Here is a 13,904-nt window from a genome sequence, read left to right as displayed (position 1 = left end):
GAGCATATTAGTGACGGTTTTGAAACCATCACTACTAGTGTTTTTATTTAAAAATATAAAAAAAAAATTAAGTAAAGGGTATTAGTGACGGATTGCGAGATCCATCACTAATAATAGCATATTAGTCTAGTTTTTTATTTAAAAAATATAAAATAAATTTGGTTAAGGGTATTATTGACAGTTTGGGAGAACCGTCACTACTAATAGGACATTAGTGACGGATTTGACAACCATCACTACTAAAAAAATTTAAGTTCAGACTATTAATGATGAATTTGTAGATTCTTCACTATTGGCCCTTATTAGTGACGGTTGACAACCATCACCAATTCTACCTATTTTTAAAAAATTAAAATATTAGGTTCAGAGTATTAGTGACGAATTTATGAATTCGTCACTATTTGTCCTTTATTAGTGACGGATTTGGGAACCGTCACTAATAATTCCTTTTTTATAAAAAAAATTACAAAAATTCCAATTCAGAGTATTAGTGACGATGCTATATATATTCGTCACTAATAAGATACTAATAGTGACGAATTTTTAGATTCGTCACTAATACTTCCTTTTTTAAAAAAAATATAAAAAAATTTAAGTTCAAAATATTAGTGACGAATTTATAAATTTGTCACCATTGGTGTCTTATTAGTGACGAATTTCTATATTAGTGACGAATTTGGACCGCCACTAATGCTTTGTTATTTATAAAAAAAATAAGTGGAGAGTAGTAGTGACGGTTTTGAAACCGTCACTAATGTCGAGAATATTAGTGACGAATTTATAAATTCATCACCATTGGTGTCTTATTAGTGATGAATTTCTATATTAGTGACGAATTTGGACCGTCACTAATGCTTTGTTATTTATAAAAAATAAATAAATGGAGAGTAGTAGTGACGGTTTTGAAATCGTCACTAATGCCCAAAAACCCTTATTTCTGTCTGCGGGATATTTTCCCTTCTTCTCCTGGCTTCTTCCCCTTCCCCTCCGCTTGCTCCCGCGAACAGAGCTCCCAATCGATCTCCTACTGCTTTCTGCCGCAAGCCACCGCACCAGCTCCTCCTCTTCCCCTCCTGCTCCGGCGATCCTCTCTCCCAGTCTCCCCCTACTCTAGATCGGCCGCAAGTCCTCGCCATCTCCTCCTCTTCCCCTCATCCTGCTCCGACGATCCTCGATCTCTCCCAGTCTCCCCCTGCTCTCGGCCACAAGCCTAGGTTCTTCTTTCCCTTTATCTTTTTACTTTCAAGCATATATTTCTTGATTTTATCTACAGTGAATATTTAAATCTGATTTGGGAATGCTATATTTAAAACATTGTAAGAATATACTAAATATTTTTTAAAAAAATTGAATGGATTTCGTTATTCTTTCAATGTTTGATTCCAACACAATGACATGCTCACATATATTACTTCAATTTCTAACATATAAGAATTGGTAAATGCTACACACATATTAATATAAACAAATTAACTACTAAAAGACAATCATGTTTGAGTGTTTTTTCCTAATTATACAGAAGTGTGTGTGTGTGTGTGTGTGTGTGTGTATATATGGATCGGAACTCCAAATAAGCCCTTCAATCCTACTTAGGCAGTAGTCAATTGGGGGATGAAAGGATTATCGTTTGCCTATTAATGCATTCTTGATAATTTATCAAATAAAGCACATGTAGAAATGGAAAAATACTATTATAAAAAAGTATAATGTTTTATCTAGGACAATGGAAAAAATAGATTATAAATAGAAAAACCTAATTAATTAGTTAATGGAATTATATTTGTATGTATGTATGTATGCATGCATATAAACAGAGATATGTAGGAATGAATCATGCATGCATGAGGAATTGATTTGAGGACTTTTATAGAGATAGATTATTATATAGATTTGTATGTAGATTACATATAGATATATTATATATATTAGGAGGTACCCCAAAATGTCCCCCTAAGACAACATTCTCAATCTCCATCCTTCAATGTTTTTCTAGCCTTTATCCAGATTCTCGAAAATATCAACTTCCTTTTCTAAAGTTAATATATGTGCCCACGTTTTCCCAAATCACAAATCTTATGGATGTTAATCCTTCTTCCCATCAACTTCTTTAATATATGTGGGGTATTTTGGCTAAATTGGCAGGCAAATTTTTGGAAGTCAATTTGGAGCCCTATCAATCTCTTGAGGTTCTCAAGAACTTCTTGGGCATGGAAATTTTCAAAATCAGTTTCGCAAATGATTAAACTATCATCTATTATCTATATTGCATCTCATCATGGTTTAGGGAGGCACGTACTGATGCTATGGTTTGTCTTACTACAACTCGATACTCCATTGGTACTCCGATCTTTACATTTTTAAATGTAATTTCACGACATGTTGCAAGGCACTGACAATGATATGGTCGGTCTTAACACAATTTCTTATTCTTTATGTGAAATGGGTTGGGGGTGGAGCACCCAGGGTTGACACTTGTAACAATAAATGGAGCAAGACTACCTGAGGTTCTGCTTCTTCACCCTCAAGAATATTCTTTTCAAATCATTCCTAAAGAAGAAGCTCATACCAAAGTGAATCCAATTCATGTGTTTTATGGTAAATAAACTGTTCCATACAAAGTGTCAATATTGCACAGATTGGAATAGGAGAAGCATTCCCCCAATATGCCCCTCCGTTATATACAGCTTTTCGAGCTAACAACAAATTACAAAGTACAAGATTTTTCATTACCTTATGTATCAGTTTCATGAACATGATGCTGACATTTTCTAATTCATAGTATAAATTGACACATTTTTGTGTTTGATGTGATTATTATATTTTGTGTTTAATTTCTCGGCATTTCCAACTTAGTTATGATTGTATTTAACAAGACAAATTTACTTTTTGTTTTGCCTCTATTATACAACTAGTGATTTATTTGTATCTTGCATCAGAACTCTTATTTATTTGAATACCAAATATTCATATATATATATATATGTATATATATATTTATTTGAATACCAAATATTCATATATATATATATATATATATATATATATATATATCCACAATGTACAACTTTACTAGTTGTAGTAGTAGTAGTAGTAGTAGTGCATTTGTAATGTAGCTTGGCCATCAAACAACATGCAGGCAGGCACCCAGACCAGAGTTCCTTCCAAAACACACTTCCACTAGTGCGTCAATCTGGGAGTGAGAAAACGGGCCAATACTCATTAGTGATTTATTGGTTTAAATCGAATTCGTGATCCATTTATTGGATGAATCTAAACTGGGTTTACCGGTCTAACCAATAGAGGCTATTATAAAAAAATTTTAATTTATATTTTTTGGAATATTAAACAAAATAATAAATATTTAAAAAAAAAAAGTGACAAGCATTAGTTGAAATTTTTTATTAATGAATTTCTATCTATAGCCCATCGAGGCATTAACTAATTGTGCAGATTCAAGTTTATGTTTTATACAAAATTTATAAACATATCAATTTGAATCCAAACCCATAAGCTTCATCAACACTTGTACTCAGCTAATTGACCCATTTTGCCATCACTAAATTAGTTTACCTAGTCAGAGTTCTAATATTGAAATAAATTTGAAGGTCGTGATTCATTAAAATCTCGACCTAATTATTCATTTAATGAGTGATGATAATGGCTATTGGCCCCTCATAAATTCCATTTTATAGCTAGGAAACCCATAATTCTTACAATGACAATCCTGTTAAACAGAACACGGACGCCCAAAAAAAAAAAGATTTTACTCCATTACTGCAACTCCACCAGCAGCCTTGATCTTCTCTATTGCGTCATTAGCTTTCTCCTTGGTGATACCTTGTTTCACCACCACAGGAACCTTTTCAGCCAGTTCTTTTGCCTTCTTCAATCCAAAACTTTTAAGACTTGTGAGAAAAATCAAATATAAATGCTTTAATGGTCTATAATTGTGTGTGTGTGTGTGTGTGTGAGAGAGAGAGAGAGAGAGAGAGAGAGAGAGAGAGAGAGAGAGAGAGAGAGAGAGAAGACCTAAGTGGAATTTTAAGATGTTGACTATATATGTGAGGGTGGTGAAGACCCTAGGCGAGGACACTAGTAATTGGGCATCTTTTCTTTCTTTCTTTTATTTTTATTTTTATTTTTATTGACATGCTCTACTTCTATATATTTATGGTAGAATATCTTAATTTTTTTCTAGAGGACTAATGTGGTCCTCCCATTAGACCACACTATTTTACATATATATATATATATATATATATATATATATATATATATATGATGGAGTTGATAGATGATACAATTTGAAAAGGAGAATGGAACAATTTGCACCACCCTATTAATTTGTACTCTTTTTCATTGTCAAATGCTCTCTCAAGGCTTTAATAGGTTACTAAAAAGTTAACCTATGGGCAAATTATTTTATATGAGCATTTTTCAAATTTATACGCCACCAAAACAAAATCTTTTCTTCTTCTTTGTGAACTTTTATATACAAATATTGAAAAACTTGAAAAGAAAATGACATTTTGCAATCATTTGAACAATTAAAAATGAAAAATATTTTCCACAATTGAACAGACAGTTAATTCTAACCATTAAAATTCTATCAATAAATTGGTATAATTATTCACCTAAGCTTTGACAATGCTCTCTCATTTTTCTATCATCTAAAATAGCTCACAAATTAAGTCTATCAAATTAAGTCTATTTTACCTAAATAGTCTTTGCATTTCTATTTCCATTATTTGTTCCATTTTCCGTTTCGTTTTCCTTCTCTGCGCTTATAGTAATGATGATAGGTCATGGAAATTTTTGGGATTAAATTCATCAATATAGTATTAAAAACATATTTATCTATATACTAAATGAACGTATGAGGATTATTATGATTATCAAGAAAGAAAAAAAAAATCAATCCTGATGTGTTTTTGGTAACAATATGTAGGTCATGTTAGAATCGAATCAAGTAATCTCAAATTCACAAGTTGATGTTGATAAGCTTGTTTTACAATTTGAGTATGCTTATCACACCTACTTGGTACTAATACAATATATTTTCATAGCATACGCATTACAAAGGTGTATTTTAGTTTAAATACTATTGACAAGGCAATATGATACTTCTCAATACTCAATTTTTAAAGTATTCTTAGCCGTTGGATTGTGAATTAAGCATTGAAAATCTAGAAAAACTTGAGTATGTCCTATCTGTCTTATAGGGTTACTTGTTAGAGAGTACGGTAAGCACAATCACATTAAAGATATATAAATTTAGTTACATTGCCTGCCAATTAGATATTCTCTTTGATAGTTATATGAGCAATCATTAAACTTCAGTATTCATTTTTTTTTTTTTTGGTATATAAGCTACTCACACATTTCGATTATATGATCAATGTGTTATTTGAGATTGCCCTTCCAATGAAATTGTAGTATTTTGCTTCAAGGTGATGGAATAATGCTATTTTATTGTGTTTAGTTCTATTGCTTGTGAAATTCTGCTATTCCTCTATTTATATTTATATTTCTTGTGCAATTCTACTAGTTTTTAGTATTTTGGCATTTCACTTTGGTGCGATATTCCCTTTTTTGATTTAGTAAAAATGAAAGCTATTCTCCATTCTAACTATTTTTTATCGAAAATCCTTAAAAAAGGAAACGAGTTTACACCACTTTGCAAAAAATGTCATTTTAAGTCATCCATTGCATTAGATAAAATTGATCATCCTTACACATATTATTTAAAAAAAAAAAATGCGTACATGCAATGCATAGATAAGTCTTATATTCCTCAAAACCAAAGCTTGAAATCATAGCCCCTTGCATGTTTTTTTTTTTTTTTTCAATTTTATGTATTCATTGAAGCTTAGACCCGTCCAAGAACAGTTACTATACATTCATTCCTAATCGTACATATAAGACAAATCAATTGTTGTATTTCAATTGATTATTAGTCATACTATGTCGACTAATAATCACTTGAACATGTTAATTATTTGTTTCACTTATGATTAGTAATGTTTGTATTTCAACCATTCTTAAATTGTCCAATGTGGATAGTTCAGGAAGTAGTATTTACATTGTTGTCATCGTTCACCCTTTGTTAATTGTCATTATATATTTCGAGCACATCTCTACTTGTGTTCTCTGGGTGCATAGTGGGGTGTCATGACAATTTGTTAGCGATGAAAAACTAGCAAAATTTTCACTTCCCCCATCTCCTGTACTTGGAGAGCCATGGAGAGATGCTGCCAAAATTTATAACGACTACGATGAAGGAATTTAAGCGATTGATCGCAATGTAAATGCAACATTCCTGAATGGGATAGGATCCGTACCCTTTAGAGTATGATGGTAGATTATAGGATTCACGATGCATGCATGATAAACATTATGAGAATATAATGAACACCATTTATTTGAACATATTATAGGGTAATTAATGAACATGGATAAGAGTTGGATGAACGCTCGGGGTAGGTTTTTGCCAGAATACGTGAAAGGGGTACATGATTTCATAGAGTTCGCGCGTCCTCGTGCAGACAAAGCCAGTAGAATGAGGTGCCCTTGCAAGAAATGCCAAAACATAACATTCAAACACATTGATCTGATCCATTCACATTTGTTAGACTTTGGAATGGAGAAAATGTACACAAGATGGGTGTTCCACGGTGAAGATTACGCAGTTCAGAGCAATAATGATGATGATGAAGATGACGGGGCAAATATAGTAGGTGGTGATACACGTTCGGTAGGGTTAATCGAAATGTTAGGTGACTTGCAAAGGGGGATGCAGTGGACACGGGTGATGTTAGTGTGTCACGTACTGGTGATGAAACTACTTCAGCGGGTACCATACCTTGCGATCCTAATACGTTGAATCGACTCAGTAAACTATTTTCTAATCTCATGAGGGATACACAGGTGCCCTTACATCCAAACTGTAAAAAGTTCTCAAAATTAGAGTTTCTGATAAAGTTACTTCATGTAAGGACAATGCATAGGTTATCTCAGAGCGCATTCAACATGCATTTAGGCCTCATTAAGGCAACACTGCCTGATGATGAAACACTTCCCAAGTCATTTTATAAGGCGAAGACATACATGCGTGAATTAGGTCTCGATTACACTCTAATACATACGTGCAGGTATGATTGTGCACTCTTTTATGGTGAACATGAAAATGCGAACGAGTGCCCAGAATGTGGTGAATCGAGATATACAACTAATCAGAAGAAGGGTAAAAAGATCCCCAAAAAATTTTGCTATATTGTCCATTAATCCCGTGGCTACAATGATTCTATATGTGCAAAAAGACTGCTATAGATATGAGATGGCATCAAGAGAAACGTCTTCAAGATGGAAACACCCTTAGCTATCCAGCGGACTCCGAAGCTTGGGCTGAATTTGATAAAATGCATCTGTGGTTTGCCAGTGATCCTCGCAACATCAAACTTGGCCTTGCTTCATATGGGTTCAATCCTTTCGGTAACATGATCAACCCATATAGCATGTGGCCAGTTATGATGATGTCATACAATATGCCGCCATGACAATGAATGAAAAAACCTTTCATTTATATGTCTCTGCTGATTCCTAGATCGAGAGCACCTAGTAATGAAATTGATGTTTACTTGCGTCCGTTAATTGATGAATTGAAATAATTATGAGAAAAAGGAGTGGAGACATTCGATGTGGAACCCGGGACAACATTTTAGATGCATGTTGCAGTCTTGTGGACAATTAATGATTTCCCCACATACGGCAACCTGTCAGGTTGGAGCACAAAAGGTTACTTAGCATGCCCAGTATGTAATAAAGATGTTGGGTCCTTATCCTTGACGCATGGCCGCAAGTTATGCTTTATGTGTCATCGCTGTTTTCTATGAACTGGACATCCTTGGATGACTCGTGGTGTCAGAAGCTTCAATGGAAAACCTGAACGAAAGTTTCCGCCAAAGAGGCTAAGTGGGGAAGAGATATTAAACCAGTTAAGGTTGATCAGAGATGTGAAATTTGGGAAACCACCGACCAGTAGAAAAACAAAACGCGTTGAGTGGGAGTTGAATTGAACAAAGAGAAGCATCTTCTTCGAGTTGCCATACTGGAAAGATCTTCTACTATGCCAAAGGACAAAGGACACCGCAAATGCTCGCCGAGATATGGAAGATATGGGAATACGACCTGAGCTACACTTGTTTCGTGATGGGGACAAAATTCTCATGACATCGGCTTGTTACACATTTTTGAAGGATGAGAAGAATAAATTCTTCGAATGGTTAAAATCAGTGAAGTTCCGTGATGGATATGCATTGAACATAGCTCGATGCATAAACACGAAGGAAGGGAAGATTCTAGGAATGAAAAGTCATAACTATCACGTCCTTCTACAACGGGTTCTACTCGTTTTCCTTCGTGGACACTTGACTGAAGATGTTCGCTCGGTGCTGATTGAGATGGGATTCTTTTTTAGGCAGTTGTGCTAAAAAAAATTGAGCGTAAACGTACTTGAATGGTTAGAGGATGACATCGTGATCATACTATGCAAGATGGAGAAAATTTTTCCGCCAGCATTCTTCGATGTGATGGTCCACCTAACTGTCCATTTACCAAGGGAGGCCATAATTGGAGGACCGGTTCAATATCGTTGGATGTATCCTATTGAGAGGTAAAGTATAAAGTTCTTGTATAACGGTCACGTGATTTCCTTATTTTTATTTATTTTTCCTTATTGTGTCTACAAGTCTATAATGCTACGTAAAATGCACAGGTTCTTGTTCTCTTTGAAGGGGTATGTGCGTAATAAGGCACGGACGGAAGGTTCAATCATTGAGGCATACATTGATAGTGAATGTCTTGCATTTTGCTAAATGTATCTACATGATATTGACACAATGTTCACTCGTGATGAGCAAAATGCAGATGTTCATGCTATTAATGCCGAAGATGAAGAACCCAGGAGCTCTATATTTCGAGAAAATGTTCAGCCTCTCGGTGCATTAGTTTATGATTTCATTGATATGGACGACCTAGAAAAGGCTCATTTTTACTTCCTCAACAATTGTGATGAAACTGTTCCATATATCGAGTACGTGGTTCCAAACTCTTTACTTTTCATTGTATGTACATATGCATAATTATATACTTACTTGACATTAACATGTAATACTGTTGCATATAGCGAACATAAAGGTGAACTCCTAGCCCAAAATGAACATAATGTTGACGAAAGACATAAGAAGGAATTTATCAACTGGTTTGGGAGTCGTGTAAGTAATAAAAACTACTTGAGTGAGAAGCAATGTATGTTTTCACTATTGACGATTTATTCTTCTAAACTCTTGTTTATTTAATAGATGAAAGTTATGTATTACAATAAGGAACCAATGGCAAGTAAAGATTTGTACACGTTGGCATGTGGCCCTGATCAACGAGTTAACCGCTATAGCAATTGCATTGTTAACGGGTTACGATTTCACACAAAGTACCTCGAACTGCATAGAAGAACCTAAAATTGTGGGGTTGCGGTGCTAGGCACAGAAGGAGATGAAGAAACTGACTACTTTGGTGTGTTGGATGACATTATAGAGCTTAGCTATGGAGCAAATAGAGTCGTCCACTTGTTCAAGTGTACCTGGTGGGACATCAATAATAAAAAGACTGGGATAAACACCGATGCCAACTTCACCAGTGTCAATTTTAGTAAGACCTAATATCAAAATGACTCTTTTGTGCTTGCGACGTAGGCAGAACAAGTGTTTTACCCTAAAGACACCAAATTGAAGGGTGAATGACATGTGGCCCAAAAGATTCCTCCCTGAAGTTTGTACGCTATTGCAGAAGTTGCAGATAGTGAGATGAGTACCAGTGAGACTGCATTCCAAGAAGATGAGCCATCTATCCACATAACTACACAATCTGCTGCAGATGTTGTCGAAGAAGGCGCCGAACCTATACCATTGCATAAGGATGGTGCCAGGGCAGAACACGTAGGGACTGCTGACATTACAATTGAACCTTCTATAGACGTTCACTTCATCAATGATGAAGAAACTGATGGGGAAGATGAAACAGGGGTCGAGTACTGTAGTAAAGAGGAACAAACTTTAGAAAGTGAGGATGATACCGATATTGAGGATGTATAGGTGGGGTAAGCATGTTATTTTTTTCACTATTTATTTGACATGTGTAAATAACTTAAAAATAGATGTATGCTGCATCCATATAATATTCGTACTTCTTATATTTACTTGTCTATTAATTTGCAGATATGGCACCAAGAGGCCAACGTTTGAGAAATCCTTTCAGCCACACGAGTACATCGTATGAGGATGATCCGACATCCTCCAGACCGGTGGACCTTGTCGGTCCTGATGCGGTGGCACCATTGTTTGAGCCATCGGAACCTCAGCTAGACATGGATACCACTTATGCGACTAACACGCAGGGTGAGTTGCCGACCGTCGTGAGTAGTGTTGGTATGGATACGATTAATTTATTTACATGTCAATTGTTGATGAAAGTTATTCACGTGTATGATTATAATGTTGTTTTTAAATTAACTCTACTTTCAGCATCTACGTCCACGGTCAGGTCAGGTCGTGGTGCAGCGAAGAACATGTCGCTGAAGAAGCACCTGGATAGGGCTAAACAGCGGATTCAGATCAACATTCCTCCAGGATACACTGCCCCGCTAAATGATTGGTGCACCGCTTGGACGAGGGAACTTGGCATTATATGCCGACAATATGCTCCAGTCACCACATTCAGCTGGCCGCAAGTGACTCAGAAGCAGTGCATGGTTCTTTACATGCGCATTTTGGTAAGTTCCCAAACCCTATAAGGCTGTTTTTAATTTAAATGTTTTTTTGCTTTTAATATGCTAGCCAATTAACAACTGTCTAACATTGTAATTGTATTACCTATATATGCAGGAGGAGTTTGATATGGACATCCTCGAGGATGACCATGTGAGGAGGGCGGTCGATGTCCAATTGTGTAATAAATTTAAGAGCTATCGCTCGAAAATGCACTCTCATTTTCGAGCGATAGGAGATGAAGCAGAAGCGCGGCCATACGATAAGATATCCCAAGAGGAGTGGGACGTGATGTGTCACCATTTCCGCGACCCGCGCTATCAGGTGATATGTTTGTATTATAATCACCAATTTTTCAAAATGATGTCGCTAATAAGTCGTCATTACATCTTCCTTGTAGGCCATATATGAAACAAATGCTGCGAACTGCAGCAAACTCCCTACGACACATTGCGGTGGATCAAGGCTATTCGTAAATCATCACCAGGTAATTAATATATATAAAATTATCTGACCATTACATGACATAATACTAATGATGTCTTATATGATAATGTAGCATGATCCCGAGACTGGCGCAGAGGAGCTGTTGCCGGATCTGTATCAGAGAACACACCAACGGCGATCGGGGGAGTGGTGCGAGGGTGCGTAGGACAGACATATAAGTGAAGCAAAAGATTTAGTCTATTACTTTATTCAAAATATCAAAGTTGTAGTCTTACTTATTCCTTTTTATCATTTTCATGATTGAAATTAGGCACGGATGGTTGAGCTGAGGGATGCACCTATTTCAGAGGGGAGTCAGCATGTGACAGATTTCGAGATCACTTCCCAAGTGCTTGGGCAACGAACGGGGGGCTGGGTGAAAGGTCTTGGAAGTGGTTACATCCCCCCAACAGCATTATCATCCATGGGTGCGGTGGCTCGTGTAGAGATAGAACAACAGCGTCGAGAGGTCGAGTATGATAAGCAGGGGATGGCTCGACGGATGCAAATGATGGAAATGGAGAACGCGAAATTGAGATCGGAGGTCTCCAGCTTTCGAGCCCAGATGCAAGCCATGATGGATAGGCAAGCGTGGTTAGAGGAAAGGATGCGCCAATCTGGACCGGATGATGCGGGTGGCTCCTCTGATTAATTATAAGGTATTATGATCACAAATTGAGTTTCATGTTAAATCATGCTAGTCTAGGATGCCTCCTGCATGACGAATGCAGTTGATGTGTATTGCATGCTGGTAGTGGATATAGGTTCTCGTGTGCCTTCAACTTCTTATAAATGATCTATTTCAACCTATCAGGTGGAGGTTTTATGGGAAAACATCCAATTTACAGATGGCATGCTGCCGAAATTGTGTTAAAATTTTCCAAAGTCCTAAAAAAAGATAGGCTTAGTTTAATGTTAAACTATTTTTGAAAGGATGAGTGAAACTTAATAATCATAATAAATGAGGCAATGTAGACTTAGTTTATTTAGAACAAACATTCATTTACAGAAAAATAAATAGAGATAAAATTGATGGCCATAAATTTCTTTGAGTTATACACACATGAAATTGAAGTTAGAATTAAATTAAAAAATAAAAAAAATTGAAGATTGAATAAAAACAAATTTGAACTAACTTGGTATCCCTTTCTTGTAAATAAAAAAAATGTTGATATCGTTTCTCAACTTGAGTATACATTCTTAGATTACAGGAGCTTCCATTAATAGGCAACATAAATTTGAAGGCTAATTCACCATTGTGAATGTTTTGGGTTCCATAGAAGATGGTTGGACTACAATTCGAAGAGTTCTGAGCCTAATAGATCGGTTGAGGAAGGGTCTCAATGGAGTTAAAATGTAGGTTTTGAGACGTGAAATTTCTATTTAATATAAGGGTAAACTTAACATTACATATTTATCACTTTAAGGACTATCAAAATTTTCTTTTATTCTTTAAGAAGAAGTTCAATGCTAGCTGGAAGGTCATATGTATTGCATATAATTTTATGTAAATAATAATGTGTAAAATATTTTTATAATTTCAATAAACTTTAGATATATTTTCAAGATGAGTTAATAATATATTTTCATAATTTAGTTTACCAATATTAAAGTGTGAATATTCAAAGTTATTTATAAAAATTAACACCTTGTTTAAAAATTATAAAATACAAACATTGATATGAGATATTATTATAACACCATATAAATATAGGACTTATAGACGTGAAAAATCTTAATAAAAAAGATTATGACACTAATGCTCTAATTAACCTTTTGAAAAAAAATTGAAATTTTAATATTTACATAATAAGATGTTTTTTCATTGTTTTTTTTTTAATAAAAATCTTGGTATATGAATTCTTAGGAAAATATTAATAATTTATTATAATTTCTAAATTGCCATTTGCTATATAAAATCTTGATCAATTAGTGAGTTTTTTTTTTTAATTGTATACCTTTCCCTCTTCATCAACCCAGATAGCACCCAACACCTCCGATGTCTTTAGTGAATACATAGGAGCTGAGTTCAAACATGTCACATTTTCATACTTTCCCATTAACCCACAAGTCCAATTCCACTGCATTCTCTTCTTTGCCATTGATTACACTGCCTTATCTTCTCCTCGTCCAACAAATGGAAACTTAAGCATCTTCTGGGATTCAGATGATCTCAGCCCCTCCCATGTTTCTTCCATCAAGAGTAAACATTTGAATGTCAAAGTAGCATTTTAAAGCTGATCCTAAAACTTTTGTTCAGTGCATAGGGCAGCTCATAGCAACCCTTAAGGAGAATGGGATAATCTCTTTTGCTTCTATAGCACCATTTGATGATAACGAAGTTCAGAAACATTACTTGGCTCTATGGAAGAGTTATGGGAACCTCATAGACTATGTTAATTTTTAGTTTTATGCGTATGATAATAGAAAATCTGTGTCTCAATTCATTAGCTACTTCAATACCCAGATGATTCAGAGGCATGTTATTTTGTATATAGTACGATAGTGGTAAAGCAGATTCATGTCTATTTGGATCTCACATTGATTTTTCAGGATATGTTTAAGTCATTTAAAATCTTTTCAACGAGCATATTATCG

At 35.2% G+C, this 13,904-nt stretch overlaps 1 pseudogene; it reads left to right on the top strand.

Annotated features, from left to right (window-relative positions):
- The first annotated feature begins 11,730 nt into the window (after window positions 1-11,730).
- Window positions 11,731-13,812, top strand: LOC131166742 (chitinase 2-like; annotated as a pseudogene).
- The last annotated feature ends 92 nt before the right edge of the window (window positions 13,813-13,904 follow it).

This window comes from Malania oleifera, chromosome 10 (genome assembly GCF_029873635.1).
Source record: "Malania oleifera isolate guangnan ecotype guangnan chromosome 10, ASM2987363v1, whole genome shotgun sequence".
In the NCBI taxonomy this organism is placed as follows: Eukaryota; Viridiplantae; Streptophyta; class Magnoliopsida; order Santalales; family Ximeniaceae; genus Malania; species Malania oleifera.
Note: the sequence above shows the minus strand (reverse complement) of the source record. Positions and strands in the feature narration are given on the sequence as shown.